The sequence below is a fragment of the Hetaerina americana genome, unplaced genomic scaffold (genome assembly GCF_022747635.1).
Source record: "Hetaerina americana unplaced genomic scaffold, ioHetAmer1.1.p SCAF_14, whole genome shotgun sequence".
Lineage (NCBI taxonomy): Eukaryota > Metazoa > Arthropoda > Insecta > Odonata > Calopterygidae > Hetaerina > Hetaerina americana.
In genome coordinates, this window is record NW_027286514.1 from 10156903 (window position 1) to 10182227 (window position 25325).

Below are 25325 nucleotides of genomic sequence, written 5' to 3' on the forward strand. Positions count from 1 at the left end.
GCTCGCGAATTACTCCTTTTTTCCTCTTAGTTGTCACAGACAAAAGCTTTCCCTCCCCATTCGTCGGGGTAAAATAAAAGTTTTCCCTTCCCCCCCTCAACTGATAGAAAAAAAAGAGAGAGGAGGAGGATGTTGACAAACAAATCGCCCCGGACAATCAAGGGGAGTTTCAATCGATCTAGAACGATAGCGGATGTTCCCTGCTAACGAGACGATTCCTAATGAATCTTTTTATTTGAACAAAATAAAACGAAAAACATTCCGCGACTTGCTCGCACTTGCTAATCTGGAACGGGAGCTGGAGGGAAACGGAACGACAGAGGTCTAACCAGTTATTTCACCCGCCCTCACCTCAGGGTCTCCCGCCAAAACTCGCTTCGTCGATCTGAAGCCTTCGCCGGCAATCCGGTCGTTCGCACCGTCACCGCTTCTGCCGTTCCGGCCGCCACACCGCACCACCGGTGCGACGACCATACACCGAAAAGAGAGGAGAGTATCGGTCTGTCCCTTGGGGCGAGAGCATCTTGTCGAACGTCCCGCGGAATCAGGGCACGGGCGAAGGGGCTCCCATGCCCACCAATTCTCCACTGCTCCCAGGGGTCGTCGGCTCGAAGGGAGAGAATCCGAAGAGAAAAAAGGGAGAGGGAATAAAATAATCAAGAGAGTTATTGTGATCGTCGCACTTGAAGAAATGGCTCCTCTGTTGGCGAAGAGCATGTCGTCGGAGGAGGGAGTATAGAAATGCCGTCGAGGCGAACGAGGCAGCCTGAAGCTCCCAGGGGTGTGTGTGTGAGAGTGCGCGCGTGTGAGATAGTTGAAAGGGTACGAAGGAGAGAGGGCGGATATCGGCCGTAAGAAGGAGAGCCGGAGGAAATATAGCGGGTTCGAAGGGAAGGAGGAGGAAGGAAGGAAGTTCGATCCAGGAGCCCTGCCGTATTGTGATATCGGCGAGGAGAGTTTGTCGGAGTGAAGGAGACTGATAGGAGAGTGATAGTCGACCGGAGAAGGGAAGAAATTCCGGGAGTACCCTCCGAAGACGATCCACGACAGCGGCGGGGGACCGAGAGGAGATAAAAGGGGATCATTTCTGCAGCGACTAGGTAAGGAGCTTCCCATTCATGAAAAACGTTTATGTAAATGCTCCTCGAGGAAATTGCTCATTATTTAAAGCTTCAAGTTTGAAAGTTTTTTTAAAACTACTCGTGCAAGATCGTTACTGATATAGAATTGAAATTTCAGTTTGTCTTCTTATGTTCGATGATTGTATGTATATGTAAATGTGTGTGTATATATATATATATATATATATATATATATATATATATATATATATATATATATATATATATATATTGTGCATGCTATTCGTGTATTTTTTCTGTATAAAACGTATCTTTCGACTTTAAGGAAAAGTAATATCAATTCAATTGTTCTACTATACCGAGAACTATGTGCTGATAATGTGTGTATTTATTGCAAATATTGCTTATATATTTATACAACTAGTTTACTCTGACTGTTGTACATTTGTGGTGCATGGTGTACTGAACTATTGTGTCATTATGACGACAGGTAATATTGATCCATGTATTCTTTTAGTATGAGAAATGTGTGCAGATTATTTACGTTATCATTTATATAGTTATACTATTTATGATACATACTGATTATTTCTCGGTTTGTTGTTCGTGTAGGCGAGTCATTCCAAACGAATTATTTGTTGTGACTGCCTCTTAGAAGCTCTCGGTTTAGTTTTCTCTTGTTGATGTTATTTGATTTCTTAAAACTGGGAAAAGCGTCTTCCCAGCGATTCCTATCTTCATATCTACGAATTTAAATTTCCCTGTTATCTGGGAAAAAATTTCATTTGCAGGATTTCATAGAAATAAAAAAAATGATAATTTAGTAATTATCATTTAGGAAACAATGGTGAAACACGACACACACACACATAATATAGTTCTTCCATGGATCGGAAGCAAACGCAACGAATAACGTGTGTGCTTTAGCTGGTATTTGGATGATGTCACTTTTTCTGGCTTCATTTTACAAACGATCCACGGAACCGAAGACGATTCACTTGTACCCAATCGAGAGAAAGCCATGAACTCAAGCATGTGTATATGCAGGCATTTAAATTATCGTATTTCCTCTTCGCTCTTATTTAATGGGTTGATTTATTTCAGGAGAACGCGTGTAGTAACAACTGTTGTTTCTCGGTCACTCGTGTAGTAATTACAAATGCAAAAAGGACTATCGCGTCTCGCGGAACGATCGCGTTTAAATAAGCAAATGATATATTCTATTGTTTCAGGCTTCACTTCGTGGAAGTAATTGATATCCATTATTGAAATAGAAAGAAAGACTGGTTTCCCGGATTAAAGATGAAAACAAAAACAAATCATCAGAGGAAGCATCTGAAGCAACTTCTGTTGCTATTGAAACGAATTCCAATCCATAACATGTCAGATTGTTAATTTGGAAGTGAGTTTATACGCATTGGGTTTTTAATGACTTTCTAAAAACGAAGTAGCAGTAATAGTAGAAATTCAGTTCAAGAAATTTTCAGCTGTCAACCAACTATTCGATACACCATTGTCTGGAATCTTGGCGTTATTTTTTAAATAGAGTGACATTATCCAGACGTGAAGCGCTTTGCTCACACTTGTGACACTAATGCAGCGTATCAATCTATCGTTCATGTTAGTATTTTAAAGAAATATACATGCTTAAATTATCTAGGATAAATACATGCCGACAGTTCGAGCATGCGCGGCAAATACTATTTTTTCGCTAGAGCGCACTGAAAGTTGTACCGAGTTATGGTGCGGAAACCGGTTGCTTCTTAGGTTCAAGGACTGCATGTAATCGGATTTTAGATGCCTTAAAGACTGGGATAACGACGCACTAAATACGCATTCCGTTCATAACAATGACACAGCAACACAAGTTATACCCTGGTCGGAAGTCAAACGGGTGATACCCAGGTATCGGGGTAACGTATTCACCGAGACATCCACCTAGAATTAACTAGAGAACAGATGAAATTATGAGTATTTATTTTGTGCCAAATTCGATGTTTTTTTATGAATTTTTAAACTTTTGTTATTGTCGTGTGGCCGATATTATTCTTATTAAGTCATCACATCCAATTATTTAGTCTTGTTTATTTATGCTAACATTTACCAGCCTACGGTCAGATTAGAGTGGACATCGAAATTACGCACTCAAGTGAAGTGCGGAATTATATTCCACGATACACAAATACACGTAAGTATATAATCCCGAAGAGGATGCATTACGTATGGCAGTAGTTAGCGTACACTACGCAAGTTCCCAGTTTTATCACTTAACAAGGGTCTCAATGAGGATATCCTGATCATTCACACGCCTTTGATCCTCCACCTCTAGATCGGAAGCCGAGTCCTTTTTCACCGAGTATTAAACAGGAATGAATAAGCGACGGCGTCTTGAGTTTGCTCTCAATCGGCCGCCACCATCTCGAATGGAGGAAAATAATGGTGTCTGTGAAAAGGAGATATATTCCAGGCCCGTTGTCGGCGCCTTCGTATTCATCATCACCCCATCAGTTGCATAATCTCTGCGTGAACACTGGATGCGACACCACGCATTCTGTAATGGCGTATAAGTTCACGGACGGAACGACATAATAAGTAACAAGCTGCTATGCTGCGAGTGGGTGTGGATGTCGACACAGCCGTTCTCGACTGGCTCGCGCGCGTCAGAATAAGAGCAATCTCTCGTTGTCCTCGGGACAATCCTCTGTGGGAGGCGCAAAGGAAAACGCGCGCCGCAGCAGTGTTTTTTTTTACTCCCTCCGACTCTTTGACTCTCTTCATTTTTTTCTTTGACTCCCTCCCGACTCTCGCTTTTAAGAGGTCGGGCTGTGTAGTCCTCTCCCTGTCTGGCACACTCCGTGGCATCAACGCTCCTGTCGACGATCATTGACGAGAAATATGTCACTCTATTAGGTGTATTCGATTCGACCTTGACGTCATTGCCCCTCATCACTGACGTCGGTTGTTTCGTGTGCGCAATGCCGCGGCTGAGAATCCATGCTCGCTGGGGCGATAAATATTACATTTTGATATTCTTTATTTTTATTCCTAAGCTTGTCGATTCACATCGTTTTCTTATGTCTGTTTTTCATTCCTCTTGTAACCGCGTCCGAAAAAATATGAAAACGATAATACCCTAAGGCAATAACTTTGTATTTTAAATGTTATCAAGGTATAAAAATGAAAAAAAAACTCGTTACATATCTTGTCACGGTCCTGTCTGGCTGCTTTTGCGTGCCAAAGATGAATCTTTGGTGAAAATCTTGAAATACTAGGACTGGTGTGAGCTGGTGACGATCTAGTGAGATTCAAATAAAGGACAAAGTGAGACGATAGAAAAATCCGAAGTGATGACGTGATGGCTAGTCAACTCATCAGTGTGGTGAGTATTCTTTGAGGGAAAGAGAAGTTTGTTTAGTTACATTCATTAATTGAATACCTTTTCATTTATCTATAAGGACCCTGTGACACTGCTTCTAAAGAAAACCTCGTACCTAGTCTGCCGTTTACTTAGGTTTAGAAAATACAGTAGACATGTCATTTTGAAGAACAATAACCATAGATTTTCTCGTTTATGTGCTCATTAGTTTTAATATTTTAAGCGACAATTCCTTTAACTCCATAGTATAGTACTAGTCCTCTAAATAAAAAGAATTTACAATGCAATCCTATAGAGCATGATAATTTTTAGATATGAAATATGGCCGATAAAATAAAATCCGAGATATCATTTATAAACTACCGACATAGACTTTAGGGAAAGGTCAACTTGATAATGAGAAAGAGTAAGGATACGTAGCGAAAGAATTGAACACATTTTGAATTTGAATTATAACGCCGTAGTAGATGATATATAAACACTGCAATAAAGATGATAAGGAAACGTGCAATGGATGAGAAATGAGAGAATACTTAAGCAAGTATTTACTCAAATGGAAGATGAAGGAGTGTATTGAGTAAAACTTTAATAGAAGGAATAAAGAAGGAGATGAGAGAGGGAGAGGATTAGAAGCATACATAATATAATACAGAAGAAGCATAAATGATTTCTAACTTTATGAAATAATCCACTGGTGGGAAAGCACTTACTTTTGCTTTCATTTAAATTCCATGATATGGACTTATTTTCTGGTTTCAAGTGATATGCTCCTGGTTCAGAGTCACAAAAAAGTTATTATTTAACCTTTGTGTGCGATATAACGAACCCTGTACCATCGGAAGCATATATATAAAAGTGTCGCGTTAGAAAAAGTAAAATCAATCAAGCAGCATGGATTAATTATAATCGCTTCTTGCAACTCATGCAATTTCATCTTGAAAAAGTTACTCTGTTGAAATTAATTAATTGTTGGTACTAAGATAGTCATTTTTCACTTACTATCTAAATAAATAACAGTTACAATCAAAAATTAATTCACTTTAATTGTACGAAAGAAAAATCATGTTACAAACTATAACTATACAAGGAATACGATATATACAAGGAATGCAATGTGTATCTAAATATTTTATTTTAGTATCTTGCTAAACTATTCTTGGCTTATCAGCAGGTGCTGTTTTGAACTTATCAATCGTGAGTTTTTCAAACAATTCGCTGAATGATTTGAGAAAAAGTAATAGATTGCGTGCAACCATTTGAGCATCTTATGTTGTTATTTCTTAACTATTCATCTGTATTAGTTTGGAATTTTAATTGTACACTTTTTTCCTGAGTTTTTATTGCTGAAATGGCTGTCAGTAATAATTACTGTTGTAAATTTCTTTAAATTTAAAATAATAAATTGAGAATGAAGTAAAACATGCATACACCATACACCAAGCATTTAGAAGATAATTAGATAAATTAGCCTCCACTCGGATACCATTCAGCAGTCATCTATTAGAACCCACGTCTTTCTAAAAAACAGTTATTAAAAATATGGAAATATTTGACAATCAGCGAAATGGATCCTTAATGGAGGCTTTTGTTGAATTTCTAACTTGATTAATCCTGAAAATATAATTCGATTAAAACCTCCTATGTGAAAGTTAACATCCTACGTTACAATGAGGGATATTTTAGGAAGTTTACATATATATACATGAATACAAGCACAACAAGTTTCATTCATACATAATAGTAGGCGTTTACCAGACCGAAATGATGAATCCCTGTTTCCCTCACATAACGCGTCACCACAGTAGAAGGAAATAAAGTGATAATCAATGCTAATATTCATCAATTACTACAATGGCGGTTGACCTGACACCCCCTGCCACACGCTATCTTGGTGCCTTGCAGAATAAGAGGTAGAAGTAGTTGGGGCGTACGTTGTACTACCTCCTTTTCGCATCCCCCACCACACTCGCCACGTAGAAAGGGCTGTCGAAAAATGGTCGTCACGCTGCTGAGGGACCAGACGACGGCCATGGGACACAGCCTGGTAGCTGCCAAAAGGGCACGTCGAGTGTACTGCGAGATCGATTCGAGAAAATGCCAAGCTGAGTGGCGCCTTTGACGAGGACACTCGGTTTTTATTGTTGCGGCAGCGCTACGTCAAACGTTTCATTGGTGGTCCCGGGGAGAGGGTAGGGAGGAGAGGGATACGATCTTTTTTATGGTCGTCCCGCTGATAGAATTACTTTTCCCTTCCCCCCACCCCTAGAGGCGCCATTGATCAATAGTCGTCAGTATGGGTTGAGTTAATGCTCAGGGTGCTGCCCTCCTCCCCCAGAATGTTCTTGTAGAGAGTTTTGTTAAGTGTCCTTGTAGGTGTGAACTATTTACGCGGATAAGCGAGCCGTATTAAAAGCCGCAATTTCATATCATCTTGATATTACCATTTGTTTCCTAATGGATAATTGTTGTCATTAGTGGAAGCGAACGATAGCAGAGATGGTTTGCTCCATTAGTAACAGGTGGGTTATGTTCTTAAAAATTGGATTGTTAGATACTAGAGGAAGGGTGGAGAGAAACCTGGCGTCGCCATCGTAGCCTGCCCTTAACTAATTGCACCTGCGGCTGAAGTTTCCTTCGGGCGCATAGAGAACTGGGCTTGTAGTGCGCTCCACGAGGCACACAATTTATAGACGGGTTACGTGTCGGAAAATGACACCACATACTCGCAATGGCAGGTTTCAAATCCGGGCCTGAGGTAATGTGGCATAAACGATTATGTTCCTTATCAAATTGAATTTGCATACAATTATTACCCGTAATTCTCCATCATACAATATTCTATTGCGTTTCTTAATTTGTTTTTACTCACGTTCAGTTGCTAAGATTCTTGATAGTTTCCGTAGTAGAGTAAACAGCCGTTATTTTCCGTTCATTATTATGCATACCTAAATTAGTTAAATATTTAACTTGGGGTATGCAGATCGCAAACACGTGATTCTATTTTTGACTAAAAAATTACATTTTTTTACTTAAAGTTGAGCATAGTAATAAATGGTGTTAAAGCGTGTCATACGTAAGAAAACTAACATGAGAGTTCTCGCAATTTAAAATCCAATTTATTTTAACGTATGGATTTATTCGTCAGCATTTATGTGAGTACATTCGCATCCAATAAAGAGGTTGTTTCGCGGTTTTTAAGTTTCCAATAAGCTCCTCTTAAATGTGACCACACACTTGAATTGTTTTCATGTGACACGACGACTTATGCCGTTCTTTTATTCCTCATAACTCTTATCCGGGCTTTGTTTTCATTTCGCGATCGTGAATGTGTCGTCGTCCATCATTCCCGCATTTGATGCACATCTCGTGTTTCTAGGCCAAGCTGCTTACCTCAGTTAAAATGTCATGATAATTTTAAAATTATGCAAATATATTTTCATGAAATGGTGGCGCAGATATTGTTCTCGGGTGAACCGAAGGTTTGATGTGCCCTCGGCGTACGCGTTGTGAAAGTATAATGTGCAAGACAGCGGTAATTAAAACAACCTTCCCGGGTTTTTCTTTCCCCTCGAGACGGATCATTTTTCATTGCTCACGGGGTTGGAAGAAAGCGTTGCTTCAAGTACAACCGGAGGCTGTGACAATAGCAAATGACAGGAATTGAATCTAAGAGCCAGGCTTAGAGCCATTGGAAGTGACCGCGGTTGGGTTGAGTTATGATGGAACGGTCTACATTCACTGGAGTCTGGATCTACGCCTTTTAGTCCGACCGGTTGCTTTGGACATATGAAACAATCTAAGTATTGTGACAGTTGTATCGACTGGACGTGGAGTTTATTTGGGTCGTGCGTCGCATTATGTTGTCGCGACTTCGTGCAAATTGCGTACAATCGATTCACGCCTGAGAAGAGTAATGAACTGGGGCGACCACTCGATCTAAGTCTCTCAAGCTATTTCTCAATTCCTTGACTTTGAAAATGACTTCATAGCAAGTTCTCGGAGAAAAACGAAAGTATTTATCTTTTCTCTGTCTCCTTCTTTTGCGTGAGAGGCATAAATTGCAGATATTATATTGTTAATTTGTTAATTAAGTTGTTTCATACATTGGGCATTCGTTAATTAAATTGGACAGTGTTGCTTTAGGTTCTATTTTTTCCGAGGAATAAATTGAAAGTCCTTTACATGTTCACTGATTTTTGAAATATTTCCCTACGCACCATAAGCAGTAGTATAATATATTTTAATAAATAAATAAATACGAGATATATGTATGTGCGTGATTGAGTGGGTGGTCAGTTAACTTCGTTCATTCACGCGTAACACTTGGTCAAACAATCTTATGAAAGCTTTCATGTTAATGAGTTTCTGGACTTGGTATTTGCGTTAACTGTCTCCCAGGCTAATGATGAGTCCTGGTCTCCATCGACGTAATCACATCGAGTGACCAACCCCTGAATTAGGAGACAGAATACGGTAGTGAAAAGAACGAGTGCGCTCGAAATTATTTCGAGGTTTTTTTCTCATTCAATTACCTCAAATGAAATAACAAACTCAGATGACGAAAAAGTGCAAAGTATGAAAGCTAATGCCTTCTTAAATTTAACTAATAATTTGTGATAATTTTGGTATAACCATGTAACTATTACGATATAACGAGGAGACACTTCTATATTATATTGCTTCACTATACATTTTGGGTTAGTCAATGGAGCTCTGATATAATTTTATCGATTGAATTGAAAAAATTACACAGAGGTGTATTAAACTTTTGTTATATTTTATCCTTATTACTCCGCCTGTCTAATAACTTGACTAATAGATTTAATTTTACAGTGAATTCACGCAACAATAAGAAATATTTATATGCTGATCAAAGTTTTATTCCGTGATGTTTTAATAATCTACCAGGGTAAAACGGTTCTGATACAATATATTGAAAATAAAAATGTACGATTAATTTTTCACTGAGAATTTTCCCTGAAGTAACACTAAAGTATAGCCTCCACTCTGTAAATAAGGGAATGTACATATTTTCGGGAACTCAGTATTAGTCGATGCTACCATGGAATCTTAACCGAAATATAAGGGTATCCAATTTATAGAAGTATTCTTAGCATATATAATTTGACTACAAAGTTAAACAACCCGCATCTGTAATATTTTTACGCTTAGCCTTCCTCGTGCGCTTATCACTGCTGAAGTTAAACTTTTCCAAGGAGGAACTGTGAACAGTATCGATCAAAATTAGGCATTCACCTGTACGCCAGGGACCAGAGGCACGCGACCCTTTCCCGCGGTATGAATCATCCTGGGCTTCGTATGCCTATAAGAGAAAATATCGACCAAATGCCCTCTCCTTTCAGTTAGCCAACTATTCCCGCACGTGTCGGCCCCTCTGAACCCTCTTATTCTGACCCAAGTCATTCGGTATTCTTATAAATAAATTCCGATAAAATGAAAATAAACGTTTCGATAACCGATTAGGTTGGTGTATATTTTATATATATAAATGTGTGCGTGATCGTGTTCTCTATCCCCCCACGAACCAACCTCTCCGCATACCCCCACTGCCGCGTTCACTCGGGCGACCTTCGGAGGCGCCGGGGAAGGGGAACGTGATTCACGCCGAGGAAATACCCCGGGATCGATCCTTACGCGGCACGAAAATGTTTACGAAAAAAATATAAATGAACCCTAGAACGTTACTCTTCCCCTTCCGTTCCCTGCCCCTCCTTCCCTCCCACGGAGCCTTGCCAAAAGTCTCCGAGTTGAAATATAATATGGGGAAAGGGATACGGAGAGGGGGACGCGAATAAATATTATTAGGATTCCCGCATGCTAATAAAAAAGTATCACCCCCCCCCCGTCCTATCACCACCGATCGGGCGCAGTTATCGTCCAGAAAATCCTTTTGTCTCGAAATTCCGCCCGCATGCCATCGGGACGGAGTTATTTCCCCCTGCTTTGCATGACTCTCGCCGTTCCGTTGCTTTCTGGGGCCTCTTGTCCAATCACGGTAATCACTGCTCGTTGGTCACGCAAAGGTCGTACTCCTTTTTCCGATCCCTCCTCTCTCCCACCCCCTCTCCTCGCTCCTTATATCCTCCTCTCCAACCGTCGACTCTTACTCATTCCTTCCCTATATATCACAAGTCTTTCCGCGCCGCGGTCTTAGCTCTGCGAAATGGTTGGGGAAGGGGGATTTTATTTTTCGTAAACGGGATCTTCGTGACTGCGTATGGGGGTCGGAACGGGGTATTTATTTGCTTCAGTATGGCTACCTGTCCAAAAGTCTTAAAAGAGTCGTTTTTATTTTCAAGTTTGTATGGCGATTTGATTTTATCTATATTCCTCCCGATTACACTGGTGTGATGTAGACGATAGGTGTGCCTCAGAAATACCTCTGTTATATCTGTTACTCTTTTTGGTAATGACTCATTGGTACTGTCGCAATGCGGCGACATTTATAGCGAACTTCGGAATGGACTAATTCCTCCAGTTCTTCTCGATTTACGATTCAGAATATTTTATCGCTGCCATTGTTCCTTGGAACAAACCGTTTGTGGCTTAACTTTCGAAAGAAAAATATATTATGCAATTGGTTTCCTACATGGATACCGAACACTTTGAAAATAGTTTACATGTGTTCACATATTTCACTTTAATTAATGTTCATTTAATTTTCTGAGAAGGGATGACCCTGATATCGCTGTAAGATGATGGTTCTTGGAAAAGTATTTTATGGCACATTTTCTTCTTGCCTATGGGTTTAAGTCTTCCGACGGATGTAGTATCTGCCATTATATCGCCTGATTACGTTTTCGTCGAGGAATTTTCCTTGCTTCATTGATATTGGCATTATGATTAACGAATTATGATTTTATATAATTGATTGGGTTAAGGATTCATTGAAAAGAAAAATATTTTGCAGGATTTTATAGGAAATATTTTATGAGGAAGAAACTCGATGCAAGCCAAACGGTCATACTTGATGGGGTTTTGATCTCTGATTATCAATCCATCCTGAGGAAATTTGTATCTTAATTTATTGTCAACTCAGATTTGGCACTCGTAAATGTGCTTCCCTTAATTTAAAAATCCTTAAAACTTCTTCTTTAATTTTCCCGACAATGTATTCCACGAATGAAACGTATGAGTTGTTCATTTAACCCATGTTTCTCGTATGATCAGAGAAAATATTTCCGGTACTATGGCTGTAGAGTAAATTTTTATTTTTATTTTATATTCCTCTAAACCAGACAGGAGAATTCGTATGGGTATCCCATCAGCTTACAGGAAATCCTCATGTTTTGGCAACATTTTGATGCAGTATCTGGACTTGTGACCGCACGACAATTATGTAAATCCGTGGAATTTGACCATAATCTACGTTCTCCTTTCTATAAATGGCGTCGGCACGCGCTGCGCTATTCAATAGCACGAGTCCGATCTCCGAGTCGGACCTTTTCGAAAGTTGCTTCTCTCTCTCTCTCTCTTTCTCGTTCCCTCTTCAATCGAATGAAGGCTGCTCAGTTTTAGAGCAGGTGTGTCGCGTGACTCGGTGGACGAGGGAGGTGTATCAGATAGATCACGGGAGGCAAGAGGTCTTTTCAGAGAGCATACCTGCGCTGTAGTAATCCCTTTATGCGCTCTCCGGGGTTCGAATTAGTCATTGCCGCCCACTTCTTCTTTTTCTGTAAACCGCGCCGAGGTCGACTACTCTTTGTGTGGATTGTGTGTGTGTGTGTGTCTACGCCATAATGCACTTAAGAGTGCTGTCGCCGGCGGACGCAGCGGCCCGTTATGCACAGTCCTGCTCGCTCAAGTCTGGGATCTAATGCCGGGCGGCAGTCGCGGTCGTGGGCATACGCTCTCGCGCCCCCTTGTGCGTGGGGGTCTTCGCTTCGCCTCCTCTCTCTCTCTCCGTCCGAGCGCGATCGAGTCTCGTAACTCGCTACCCCCTACCCTCCTTCCCCCGCCCCAGGCGTCCTTATCCTCAAAGGGTGAGCATGCGTGGACGATTTACAATACTTCTCCCTTGCATTTATCAGTGCGCGATCTAACTTGAGACCTCATTCATTTTCTATCGCGTGGTAATGTCACATTATTTTCTGGTGCCGAAGTCTCCCATTGTCTATCCCTAAACGGAAGTATGGGATAGGATCTTTGAAATTAAGTTGATATTTTTTTCAATATATTTTGTTTACATTTTGCTCGACGACTCCCTTTCATTTCATCTCACGCATGTGATTTGGCGCTCGAAATGTATCCGATATTGATTATTGCATTACATTTTATATTACATAAGGGAAGGCATTTCAGCGAGTCTCATCTTTTTGGCGATGATGTTGATAATGTATTATTACCCCCATCGTACTACGGTAGGCGAGATCATGTGAGCTAAATTCGAGAGGTTAAGTATAGAGCAGATAGATTCAAGATGTCATTTTTCCCACGAACGGTAAGGGATTAGAATAACATTGTCGGACCGCGGAAAGGTATTTTGAGTCAAGTTTGGTGTGTAATCACCCCCTGCCACACACCCTAGGGGTGGCTCTTCAGGGTACTATGTAATAATAATTAAGCAAGCTGAGGTCACTTGTATAAAACGCATCCGAAGCAGTGCCTCTGTTATTCTGGCTCGGAAAATGAGTGTTTTGAATGGATTGAATGTACACATTAAGATTATTTTGAGGAGCATACAGGTGTGGGAAGATTTACCTTGGTTCGGTGAGAACTAAAGGGAAGCGATCAACTGAAGATGTGCTCGCATTAAATATTTTCTTTTTCCGTCATCTCGCTATTAGCTAGTGAAAAAATTAAGGGGACAAACCTAGGAATTATGTGCTTCCGCGTAAAATCTTGTAAGAAAAAGGTTTAGGAGATTTCGGCGGTGATGTTGAAATGAGTTCTTTGGCCGACCTTTCGTGTAAATTTGTTGCTCGTCTCCTCCCGCTCCCACTCTCCCAGACTATCTCTTGAAAGCCACTTCTTCCGCAAACTTTTCCCCCCAGTTACCCTCCGAGACCTTCTCCCTGTTTACATCCTTTCGTTGGTATCGATTTTCAAATATGAGTACGGTGCTGGCGTATCACACGCACCGTCCCCTTCCCTCCTTCTTTCACTTCTATCAAGCAGCAGTTCTGACGCATCGCCAGTTTCTCTCTTTTCCTAGTGATCACAACTGTAGGGAAACCTCAAAATTTCAATCAATCCACTCCGAATTTTAAAAATCTTTGGGAAAATGTTTCCCGCAACGAATAGTGAATAAAAATATTGTTGGATAACGATCCATATTCCGCTCCTACTTTCTTAGGCGTGTATTTTTTATTATAGCTACGATCAGAGTAATGTTGTTTAGGGGTATATAACACCTATATTAGATATCAAGGCACACAATTAAAATTTTTACAGCTCAGTCCATCGAGATTATAGCAAGGTTAATAGACTTGTAATAACACGCTTCCGTTCTTCATAGAGACAATTGATCGCCAGTGCATCTCTCTGTAAATAATTCCATTTCCTCTTGAATATTTTACATTTGCATAATTTCATTCTCGTTAGAGTGACATCACATCACTTCATTCACAACTCTTCCTTTAGTCTATCAGCTTGTATTAAAGATATGAATAATACGTAATCAAGTCTAAATGAACCCTTTGCCACTAATATATTTTTATCTTTTGTTTACAGTATTCCGAATCGCATATTTTCCCTAAGCCGGAATAAGAGTCGGTGCTCTTTGATGAAGGCTTTCCGTAAGAGCCAAATCGTTTTACTATGGTTAGTGGACGTCCCATTTTGAATGTTATTTATTCTCCTTATAAGCATGCACGTCTAAAATTCGAATGTTCTCATTTCTCAAGGATTTTAAAAGCGAAGAAAACTGCTCACTTTTATTCCATTGTTTAGTACGCATATAGGTTATTCGGTTTTCCACCTTGGATGCATGCGATCTTACATCCGAAATTGGGTGAAATAAAATTTTTTTTGGACTTAAAAATGCGTATTTGCGTTACTTTCTTAGTTAATTTCTTAAACATAATGTATGTTGCAGCATATAAATCCTTAAAATATCGAATTTTTGGGAAGACAGTTTTAGCTGGAATCTTCCTGTCATTGAACGCATGGCTTATCTTCTCAGTTTTATGTTGCGATAACTTTGGAAATATCCTTGGCTAGAACACAACTTAAATCGTAATTACAAGGTCTAAAGGTCGCGTCCTTTAAATATCCCAACATGTCCTATTGATAGCTATTTCCGACGTGGCGTTATTAGTGACTTATAATTATGTTATATTTGTCATGGGTTCCCTCACGAAGAATTTCTAACATTCTTTTCACCGACGCTCGTCACGTAGAAACAGAGCCTAGCAGGCGTCTTGAAATTCACTCCAGTCAAACTGGCCTTTCTCAAATAACTGCGCGATTATATCATCGTCGAATTGATAATCAACAGTATGATTGTTGTAATTTGCATCGTCTAAGTAACACTACATGTATGCAGGGGAATGTCATAGGGTTTGAGGGGCATGCAGAAGTTTGCATCCCCGAGAGGTTTCGTGAAATTTCTACGTAGAGTTTTGAACGCAGAGGGTACAAGAATTGAATATATGTTTCAATAAAACCGACTGCAAATAATGCGTTGATGAGAAAAACTCATATCATTTGAAATATGGGTACGAGGTGTCACGGCTACCCCTAGAAATATACTAAAACCTTCCAATAAATTACACAGAAATGTGTCTTTGTTTCCATGGAAATTCCAAGATTTCTGTGGTAACTAACCTTCAATGAATTTCTTTTGAAAATATTAAAAATTCCTGTTGGGCGTTTTTATCTGAAAATCTCTCATAAATATTTCTGTAATACTATCGTGGAATTATCATCCTGGTTTTGGCTGTCTCCGTAAATTTAAAGTGATGCAGTGAATTAATGTTGAAAGCTTAAATGATGAAATCAGTTTAAAAAATGAAATTTGGAAAGAAAAATATTCATCTCCAATTTAAACTTAAGAATTGAGTGAGGGAATGAATGACAGTATTAATGCTCAGGGGTGACCTATAAGAGCAATGAAACCAAGAATTAAATTTTCATCCGTACATTCTGCTTAGTACGCAGCTTAGAAAGATACTTAACAACTAGACCAATAGGGAACGAGAAATAAAACAAAAACTACTGAATAAAACAGTTTCTGGCGTCACTTGGTGGAAAATCTTCATATTTATGCCAAGTAATTCATGTTCAATTTCAAAAACTACTGAACCACAAGAAAAATAAGGGAGGTATTCAAGCCTCGTGAAATAAATGAAAATGTGGAGCAATTACCATGGAAGCAAAAAGAAGATTGCTGCAGGAACGTTATAGTTTTCGAGGGCGCCAGAAAGACGCCATAAAAGCTCGATAGTTTGTGCAGCGGATGCGCAGATCGTGCTAATTCATAAAAAGTATCACTTGTCACCATCGAATCGGTTTTTTAGTCCAAAATTAGGAATGGATAAAGGAAACATTTGTACCTCCCATTTCGATAGATTTATGAAATTGGCCCTTCATAGTCCCTTAAGCGATGATCCTGCCCACTTTCACTCGGCTTGAAAAAAAGTACCCGGGAAAGAGGGGCGAGGGGGAGAAGGGTGCATCTCCACTCCAGGCCACGTGCAGAGAAGAAAGAGCTTTAAAATGAGATCGCTCCAAAGTACACTCGAAGTAGAAAACTTTTCCTCGAGTGCTCTCGCGTGCGTTGGCTGCGCGCCCCCGTTTAAAACATCCGAAAAGCTCTTGCGTCGTTCGGCGGAATGACGCAGTCAACTTTTTTTTTAAGAGTCGACGGGGATTAGGGCGTTCGTTGGCGCGCGTGGGTATCCATGCTGTGCGTAGGGGTACTCAGGGGGAAGGGGGTAGACGGTTATAGGGGGATGATGTTTGCGTGCGTGCGCTCGTGATTCTGTAGAGAGAGAGAGAGACTCGTATCCCTGCCTCGGCACCCTCCAACTCCCCCTCTCTCCCTTCCCGCTCCCCCTCCTCTTCCCCCCTTCGCCGCCTGCCGCCATGGCAGCGACGACGTCGAGGATGCATTGTTGTGGCAAAGTGGGTGCCTGGCTGCGTGCTAAATAGGATGGGACGTCACGCGAGAGGAGTGCGGAAGAATTTAGGGAGGGGGGTTACTCTGCAAGTGAACGCTTTTACGGTCCAGAGACCGTCCTTCGGCGGAAAAAATTTACGTTTTCTTACCTATCCTTAGGAACTCTACTTAATTTCATGCAGTGTCACAGGTATCAGTGGGAGTCTGGCGGGGACAAAAAGAGGGTTTACGCTGCTTTCATTTGAAATATGGGTGCGAGGTGTCGGGGCTACTCCTAGAAATATACTAGCACCTTCCAATAAAATACACAGCAATGTGTCTCTGTTTCCATGAAAATTCCAAAACTTGTGACCAAAGTCCGGCAGCATCAATTTTAAAACGAGGGGGTAACCTGAGAGGAATAGTTTAAAAACTGTGAAAATAAAATGATATCCGTGTTCTTATTGTATTTCATTAGTACCATTGTGGTTAACGTCACCATTGTTGATTATCTAGGTAATATATTGTAGGTATAAACATTATTTAAATACGGAAACGTATTGAAGGCGTGACGTTTTCTTTCAGATTTCCTTAGTAAGTTTATAATTAATGAAAGGCAGTTCATTTGCAATGGTCAATAATCCTATGGTTCGTTTGTAACAGCCCTCCATATATCCTCCTCTATATCAAACTCTTCATGCCCTCAAAGAGTTTTTTCGCTGACCTCTCCCATCACTTGATCTCGTAATGAATTTGTGATCTCTAACTATACACGTATTTTTTCTTCTCAATAATACCCACGATTTGGCTCTTTAGGGAGGTATTGTGCCTCAGAATGCGTCCAATTAGTTTTCGTCCTCTATTCATTCCCATTTGATGCATTCTATCTTCTCCCACACTTCTAAGAACTTCGTCATTAGCCACTCAGGCCATCCATTTTCCTCGTCAATCATCGGTAGCACTGTATGTCAATAGGTTCCTATCGTATTTTCTCCTCTAAAGCTCCTAATTACATATCACAACCGTTTAATGGTGAATTATGGATATATTTTAGTCGAACGTTTCCAGTTGTCCCGGATGGTGCTATCTGTCATCGATAATAATGGTTTTTTACGTATTCTAATTCAGGGTTACCACACACATCTTTTTTTTCCTCTCTCCACCGAGTTTTACTCTCCCCTCCTCGGCCAGCACCGTAACCGTCCAGCCCGAGTATGTTTCGTGTCGAAAAAAATTAATGATTCAATGATCTGATACGCTCTGCATGACCCTTCTGTGATGGTAATGGGAAAGTTTTAACATCGCGTGAGGCTGTTCGACACTACCCTTATAGACACACCGTAATGCATTCGCAGTCATGTTGTTATCACGAATCGCGTTCTGTTTTCGTACATTATTTTAGATCGATTAACCAATTTTGGAATCCCTAAAGCTTTCGTCTGTTCCTTCGAAGATCCCAATTCATTCCTGAAATTCATTAGCCTGCTTATTGTTGATCTCATTTGTGATGTACGTCAACTGAGTAAATCACCTTGCGTAATTGATCCATTGAGTTCATTGAAGAGGGAAATTTCCGTAGGTTTTGTTCTCCTGACGGAGTTATCGTAGGCATACGTCATGACGGTAATTTCGTGCAATTTAGATTCTTTATCCGGATTCATAGTCCTTGGCAATCAAACCACAAGACGTTCCAGCCGCATGAAGATACAAGTATTTTGGTCTTGCACAGATTCGAACCTACGATCGTTTGTTATCCAGGGTATGATCTTTAGTGTCTGGTTAATTGCGCTGTTAGTAATGTACAAAACACTCTTATTGGGTTAAAACAATTTCCGAAATAACTTCATTTTATTGAAATGTTCGGCATTATCATCTTATTATCCAGCCCAAATCGTTAAAATGGTCAATTTCCTAGCTTTTGCCCTATATGTGAACTGCAAAATGACGTGCCATTCCCATTAGTAGTTTAAAATGAGTTGACTTTGATGCAGAGAAGTGTTTATCTTTTTTGTCTCACGAGTATTCACACCATTTAAACATGCCGTCATAGTCTACCTTTACGACTTGAAACGCTCATCATTCAGACAGGGGTTAATCCAAGATGGGGGGAGTGCGAGGCAACCCCCTCCCCTGGGGGTATATTTTTGGCTCTAATAAAATTCAAAATTAACATTACCTATATTTGCGACTCAAATTTTTAATACCTTCTGTTCTCGGAACATAAAATTATCGGCTCTATGTTGCGTTGGGCTCTGATTTATAACATTTCATTTTTTAATATTTGCTAATTCCTCCTTTAGATGCTTTCAAGATCCGCTACCATTCTCTGAATCTGGAAATGTAATTAAAGGAGTAAAATCGGCTGACTCGCGCCATGATTTATTACTGCGATTGTTGTTGTGTGAATCGCAAAAATAAGATTAAATAAAATGATGTCGTCTTCCAATTTCAACCACTGATTAAATCGTATTACCCGGTTTTCGTTGTCCCTGCAACAAGCATACGCCCCTGTTTTTCCTCGCAGGTGCTCGGATACCTCGGAGCGCCTCGTTGTTACACTACGCCTCGGCAATTTCTTTTCTGAATCTCCTCCTGTCAGGTGAAGCGAGCGTGTGGGAAGAGAGGAATACGTTTGGGTGGTGACGAGAGAGGGCAGAGGGGAATGTTGGAAGAGTCGGCGGAATATGCGAGAATGCTAATGTGCGTTTTTACGGCCGGAGGTGGTGGTACCCTACGCCTCGCTCATGAGCAAGTATGTGGCCAATATTAGAATTCGGAAGTTGTGGAGGGGGAGGGAGGGAATTAGGAAGTGGCCGAGTAGCCAACTCTTGTAACTCTAAATACCTTGCGTGCGTTATGAGTTTCTTTTTCTTCAATTTCCCTCGCGAAGTTTAGTTGGTATTATTGTATAATCACTGATGGTTATTTCTCGCAGTTGCGTTGTGGTTCAAAAAATAACTAAATATGTCCGAGGAAAAATGTAGAGTAACCATTCGACTTCACTTCTTATAGTTGATCATGAATATGGGATAGAAAATGATGATTGGAAGCATAAAGTGTTGGGAATTATGAGAATCAGAAGCAAAGCTTGAAGTGCAGGAGTTGCATCCAGTAGAATCCAAAATTCCTCTGTTGCAAAAAAATGGGAAAGTCCTAATTGATTATAAGTAATTTCCATCATAAGTATTACAGATAATTCCTTTGTTCCGAAAGATTGAACAAGACTATCAATACGGTTTATATAAATATATATGGCGCTGGAATCCCATTTATGACAAAAACAGATATCGGATTTCTTTTTACAATGAAGTTGGTAAAGAGTGTATCGCAAGGTAACTCGAAGCGATGCATGAATTTGATTTTTTTTACGAGATCATCCCAGAAATACGCTGTCACTGTCTGAGTGGCCGCTTTTATTCTTATTGAGAAATACAAAGTTTTTATAATTATGAAGCGCGATAGCTTATGAGTCATCGGTAAGGAAGCGGAACGGAAGAATTCACAGGGATCACCGCTGCAGAAAGTGGCGGAAATCATGCGAGCAAAGTCATTTTCGTCCAGGCGAAAAAATTTCAAGGAGGTATTCAGCGCGGCGGCGATTTGCTCGGAATAGCCACCTGTGCCAGAGCCTGGTGCCATTTCGCCCCGTAAATATGCTTGTGCGATATATACCCTCGCCACTTGGTTCTTGAACGCCGTCAAATATGCTTCCTCGCTCCCTCTAAAGAACAAGTGAATACTGTTGACTGTGGAAGCCTCAGCCTGGTGAACTTTCATCTTAAACGGAGAGATATTTTGGCGAATTGCAAAATTAATAAAAAAATTGCTGACATTTCACCGTCATCGAATAGGACGACAAGTATTTAATATCAGAACATTACCGTAAAGTGTGAGAACGAGACAGTAATTTTAATGGAAGTTACACTTAAAAATTTATGAAACAATTTTAATGCATTATCGTTTATTGTTATACCACCTGTTTTTAATAACTTCGACAACTCTGAAGTTTCCTCAAGTCCAGCTTAATGCTTTTCCTACCCTATAGCAAATTTATACATGGCTCTGTTGAAGGTTAGCTAAATGCAAAGTGAGTATTAGCATCTTTAAAAAATAAAGAAAGTGAATGTTATAAAATAAGGCTTATCGACAAATTTGGTATTTCCTTGAATCTTTTATTGATATAATTTTACCTAGTTTTCAATGTATAGCGTTGTCTCTAGGTGTACATACAGAAAATACAAATGCTATCAATATTCTTTTTTGATGGGGTTGGTGAAGGGAAGGCAGCGGGTTGGAAGGGGAATTGGTGAGAATGGTCTAAGTCACTAATCGCCCCCACAAAATAACGCTGGAAATTACGTCGTTTTTAAGATACTTGTAAGACAAGTTGACATTGAAATGTCATGTTGAAATTGTCCTTATGCTCTTCTAAATCGCATTATATGTAAGCTTTTGAAGCATCAAACATGAGGGAGAATATGTTTGACCGAAAAGTTGAAAAAGAAATGTTATCTTTCGCTGGTTAGCCCTCATTTAGAATATGCTGCAAGTATATGGGATCCTCACGAAGTTGGATTAATAGCCGAACTGGATCGCGTGCAGAGTAGAGGAGCTAGGTATGTTAAATATTGTGATGGCAAACTGAGTAGCATATCAAAATCATTTGAGGAACTAGTTTGGGAATCACTCACGAAGCTAAAGTTAAAGTTCTGATTAAATCTGTTGCATTTATTGGAAGGTCTCTTAAGCGATGATTTTGAACATTTTTTATAAACCCCATTATATTACGTTAGGAGAGATCATGTAAATAAAATTAGAGAGATTTAAGACATTATTTTTTCCATGAACGATAAGCGATCAGAATTACGTTATCCCACCGCGCTAGGGAGGATTATATTCTGCGTCAAAAGTAGCCTGGTGCGCAACCACCTCCTGCCACACCCTCGCGGGAACTTCCTGGGTACGATCTATTGATGAATGAAAAAAAATATGAACAGAAAGCCGGATGAGAAAATTGACTTTTTCATTCAGCTGTACCTTTATTTATTCATCTGTGAAATGCGGTTACAAAATTTGAAGCTGGACTAAGGTCAACCTTTTTTCAAAAAACCGTTTCCGATCGCTCTCCAACACAGAGCTTTCATGGCGGTCGTTTTGGTCCAGCGGTCTTCCAATAAATTGGCACTTAACGCTTACTGCCTTTCGTCGGGGAATGTGAGCACTTCCCGAGCTCCTAGATCTTATTAAACTCTTATCCTTGCGTTGAGCGTAGACGCCTGCTGAAAGGACCTCTCATGGGACTCAAGCGCGCAAAATTGTGGCCGAGTGACCATCCAGTGGGACCACACTTCTCGCACGCACTCTCACACATGCGCGCGCGCACATCCACACGCACACACACACAAGTTCTTGACAATGGGCCGTATATTTTCCCCTAAATGGGCGTGTCGACAATGGCGTTGATTCGTATTTGTCGCGGAACCCATTATGTCAAGCCCTTGGCGCCTGCATCTTCACAGTTTAGCGGGTGATAAATCATTTAGAATGGAATTTTCTGTGGAGTTGATATGAATCGGTATATCTTTTGATTTTAGAAGGTCCTTTGTTTGTTCCAACGGACAATTACGTTCGGTATAATAGCCCACGCGCTTGGTAAGATGCCGTCCGTAAATGACGTCACGTAAAGGCCCAGCCCTTCTAAATGACTTCACAAAGGTCCCTTAAGCCCTTTCCCTCCCGAAAATATGTCCGGAAATTCTTAACGCCTAAGCACGATGGTCGAAATCCTTCTTCCGGGCTTGACGGCGCTGATTAGACACTTTGGGTGTTAACCACTCGCGAGGGAGAATTTAAAGGAGCATAAATGAATAGCCTAGGAACAACTTTTGTGGATATAATTGGGTTGTAAAGCATTGTTAGATCTCCCTACAATACCGGCCTGCTGGTTAAGCCAACTTCGGGGCGACATCGACACCGGTGGGGTTAGTTGGTACCTCGGGAGAGCAGCGGTGATTTATTGAGTTTGGCTGAATCTTTAAAGACGTCCACCCTTCTTGTCCCTTTCGTCAGAGAGATATCAGTTTTAGGCCCAACCCCTCCTCCTACTCCCCTGGAAATTTGTGTAGCCTCGATATTTAAGGGCAGCGCCTAATTAAGTCGGTTACATTTTTATATTAAAACGCTAGTATAGAGTCCGTCAAAATAGACGGAAAAATAGAAAGGAAAATGTCTTTGTTTGTTATTAAAGCAAATTATTTCAACACAAAAATGCCTTGGAACGATACTAAATCCGTTAATCATGAAAGGTATTCAGTTTCATAATTGTCTCACACGCCGCATTATTTGTTAACAGGAATAGTTTCATTAATATGTCATCAAGATGCAAAATATTGAACAAATTTCACATGAGTAGTATTTATTCAATTTTTCGTAGCGATATGCCTGAATAAATTAAGCATAATGAAAGCGTTGAAATGTTTAGCTATATTTTAGTTTAAGCCGCAAGAGCGTGGATCAAACTCAAATAATTTGAAATTGTCCAAAAAAGGAAACCTCTACAGTGGAGTCTGTGATTTACTTTTACTAGTGAAATTTGGCTGATAAAGGTTGAAATCAATCCTTTTGGATTAAAAATTCCACTTTCTACTATCCCGCCGGTCACTTGTAACGAAAGATGTGCCAAATTTTCCAGTTAGACCACCGGATATACGAGCTTCCGAGAAATTTCGCACTAGACGGCTAAATTTTACCTTATGCCTGAAATTTTTAAAATTTCCCTTATATACATATATATATATATATATATATATATATATATATATATATATATATATATACATACATATTTATTTATTTAAACACAGTGATCAACCCGAAAGTCGGTTTGGTAGGTGATGGTGGAATTCAACCGGTACTAAACCCGACGGCGTGTGAAATTCATGCATGAAGGTAATACTTTTCCCTGTGATATATACACCCGTATAATTAATAGGAGTTTTGTATTCTGTCATCAGAACCCAATCCATTAGTGTCGTTGTTTGATGAGACGGAGGAATGTAATCCAATTTAGGAATAATTACATCAGCGATCGGAAATTAAACATCCCTGTGCGGCACGGGCTTGAAGTACCGCCGTCGAAGTTGACGGCGTTGATTGCTGAGTGGGATCTGGTGGTGAGGGGTTAAGTATTAAGGCCTCCAACTCACGATTAAATCCCCGGCGGCAGTGAATTTAAGTCGTATTTTTTTCTCGCTTTGAAGTTGATCCGCTCGTGACTTTCAAGGATAGTCGCGTCCTCTTTCGGCGGGAAATTAAACAGCGCGACTTAACGGCGTTGTGTTATGTAGCGAGCCAAGGGACCGATTCGTGATGAGAAGTAGTGTCGGCGCCTGCATTCTTTACACCCATCCACTTACGTGTGCCTATCTCTGCTTACTGGTTGCATGCTGTTATTTCGAAGTGTATAAATAGCAGTGATCACCTCCCCACGTGTTTGGAGAAGCTGTGTTTACCTTTTCAGCGAGGAAAACCGCAGAAGGGTCGACCTTAAACATTTCACAGGTGTTTTCTGCTTTGCATTTGGAGTTACCGTTTTGTATACGACAGGTACGATTTTATGTCGCGCTCGATTTAATACGCATTAAGCTTGCCTCTGCCTTCGCATAAACATTTTCGGGAACAGAGCATGCGGGGACGCTACAATAACATACTAGGTGCTGTCATAATGCAATATTGCTTGCACGCGTGGCCTTTCGCACGTTAATCATCCCCTATCCTTGGTCACCTGACTTCCAATTCCATGTGGGACTTTAAAATCATGCAATAATTTTTCTAAATGAAAATAAGAAATCGTTCATTCGAATCGATTTGACTGTTGATAGCATAATTTTGGACTACAGGACAATAAATCCCACGCAGCTAAAGTTGTTCTCAGGATCATAAACGAAAGGATAGAGAGTAGGGCCAATGATTTCTTAGGGGATGATCAGTTTGGGTTTAGGAAAGGGAGACGCACGCGTGGTGTCATTGCAGTAATGAGATTATTAATCGAGGAATATAGAATACAACCAGGAGGTATTTGCCTGTTTCGTAGATTTCGAAAAAGCGTTTGATAGAGTGAATTGGGAAAAATTAATGAGTATATTACATAAAATAGGAATAGATTGGAGGGAAAGTAGGCTAATCGGTAACCTGTACATGTCTCAGACTGCTCAGGTGCGGGTGGGGAACAGGGAGACCGTATGGGCAGTGTTAGGAAGAGGTGTGAGGCAGGGTTGCCCATTATCACCGTTGCTGTTCAACCTGTATGCAGAGAAAATGATTCAAGAGGCATGGGAAGAACTGGAGGTATGAATGAAAGAGGGCGGGAAATTCGTAAAATCAGTTAGGTTTGCTGATGACCAAGCTTTAGCTTGTTAGTCAGCCAAGGGGTTGCAAGCATTGCTTAGTGAATTGGAAATTCAGTGCGACAGGTATGGGATGAGAATCAATATTAATAAAACAAAGTTTATGCGATTTTCTAGAAAGAAAATGGCTAAGCTAAACATTAAAATAGGAGGGAAAACTATCATTAAAATAGCAGGTCAAAAAATAGAGGAGGTAGAACAGTTAACGTATCTCGGTAGTGTTTTGGACCAACACGGTCAAAGTAGTAGGGACGTAAGGAAAAGAATTGCGCTTGGCAAAGAGGCTTTCACAAGGAGGAGGGAGTTGATGACGGGGACTTTGAGTAAGGATGTTAAGAAAAGACTCGTAAAAACTTTGATATGGAGCGTAGCTATGTACGGCGCGGAAACGTGGTCATTGA

The 25325-nt window shown here is 40.3% G+C and overlaps 1 long non-coding RNA gene across 1 annotated transcript in view; it reads left to right on the forward strand.

The window, feature by feature from the left end:
- The first annotated feature begins 732 nt into the window (after positions 1–732).
- LOC139686326 (uncharacterized) overlaps positions 733–25325 on the forward strand; it is a 125605-nt gene continuing 101012 nt past the window's right edge. Inside the window, exon 1 of the long non-coding RNA XR_011700364.1 lies at positions 733–1100. This is a non-coding gene — a long non-coding RNA (uncharacterized lncRNA). The remainder of the gene's footprint in view (positions 1101–25325) is intronic.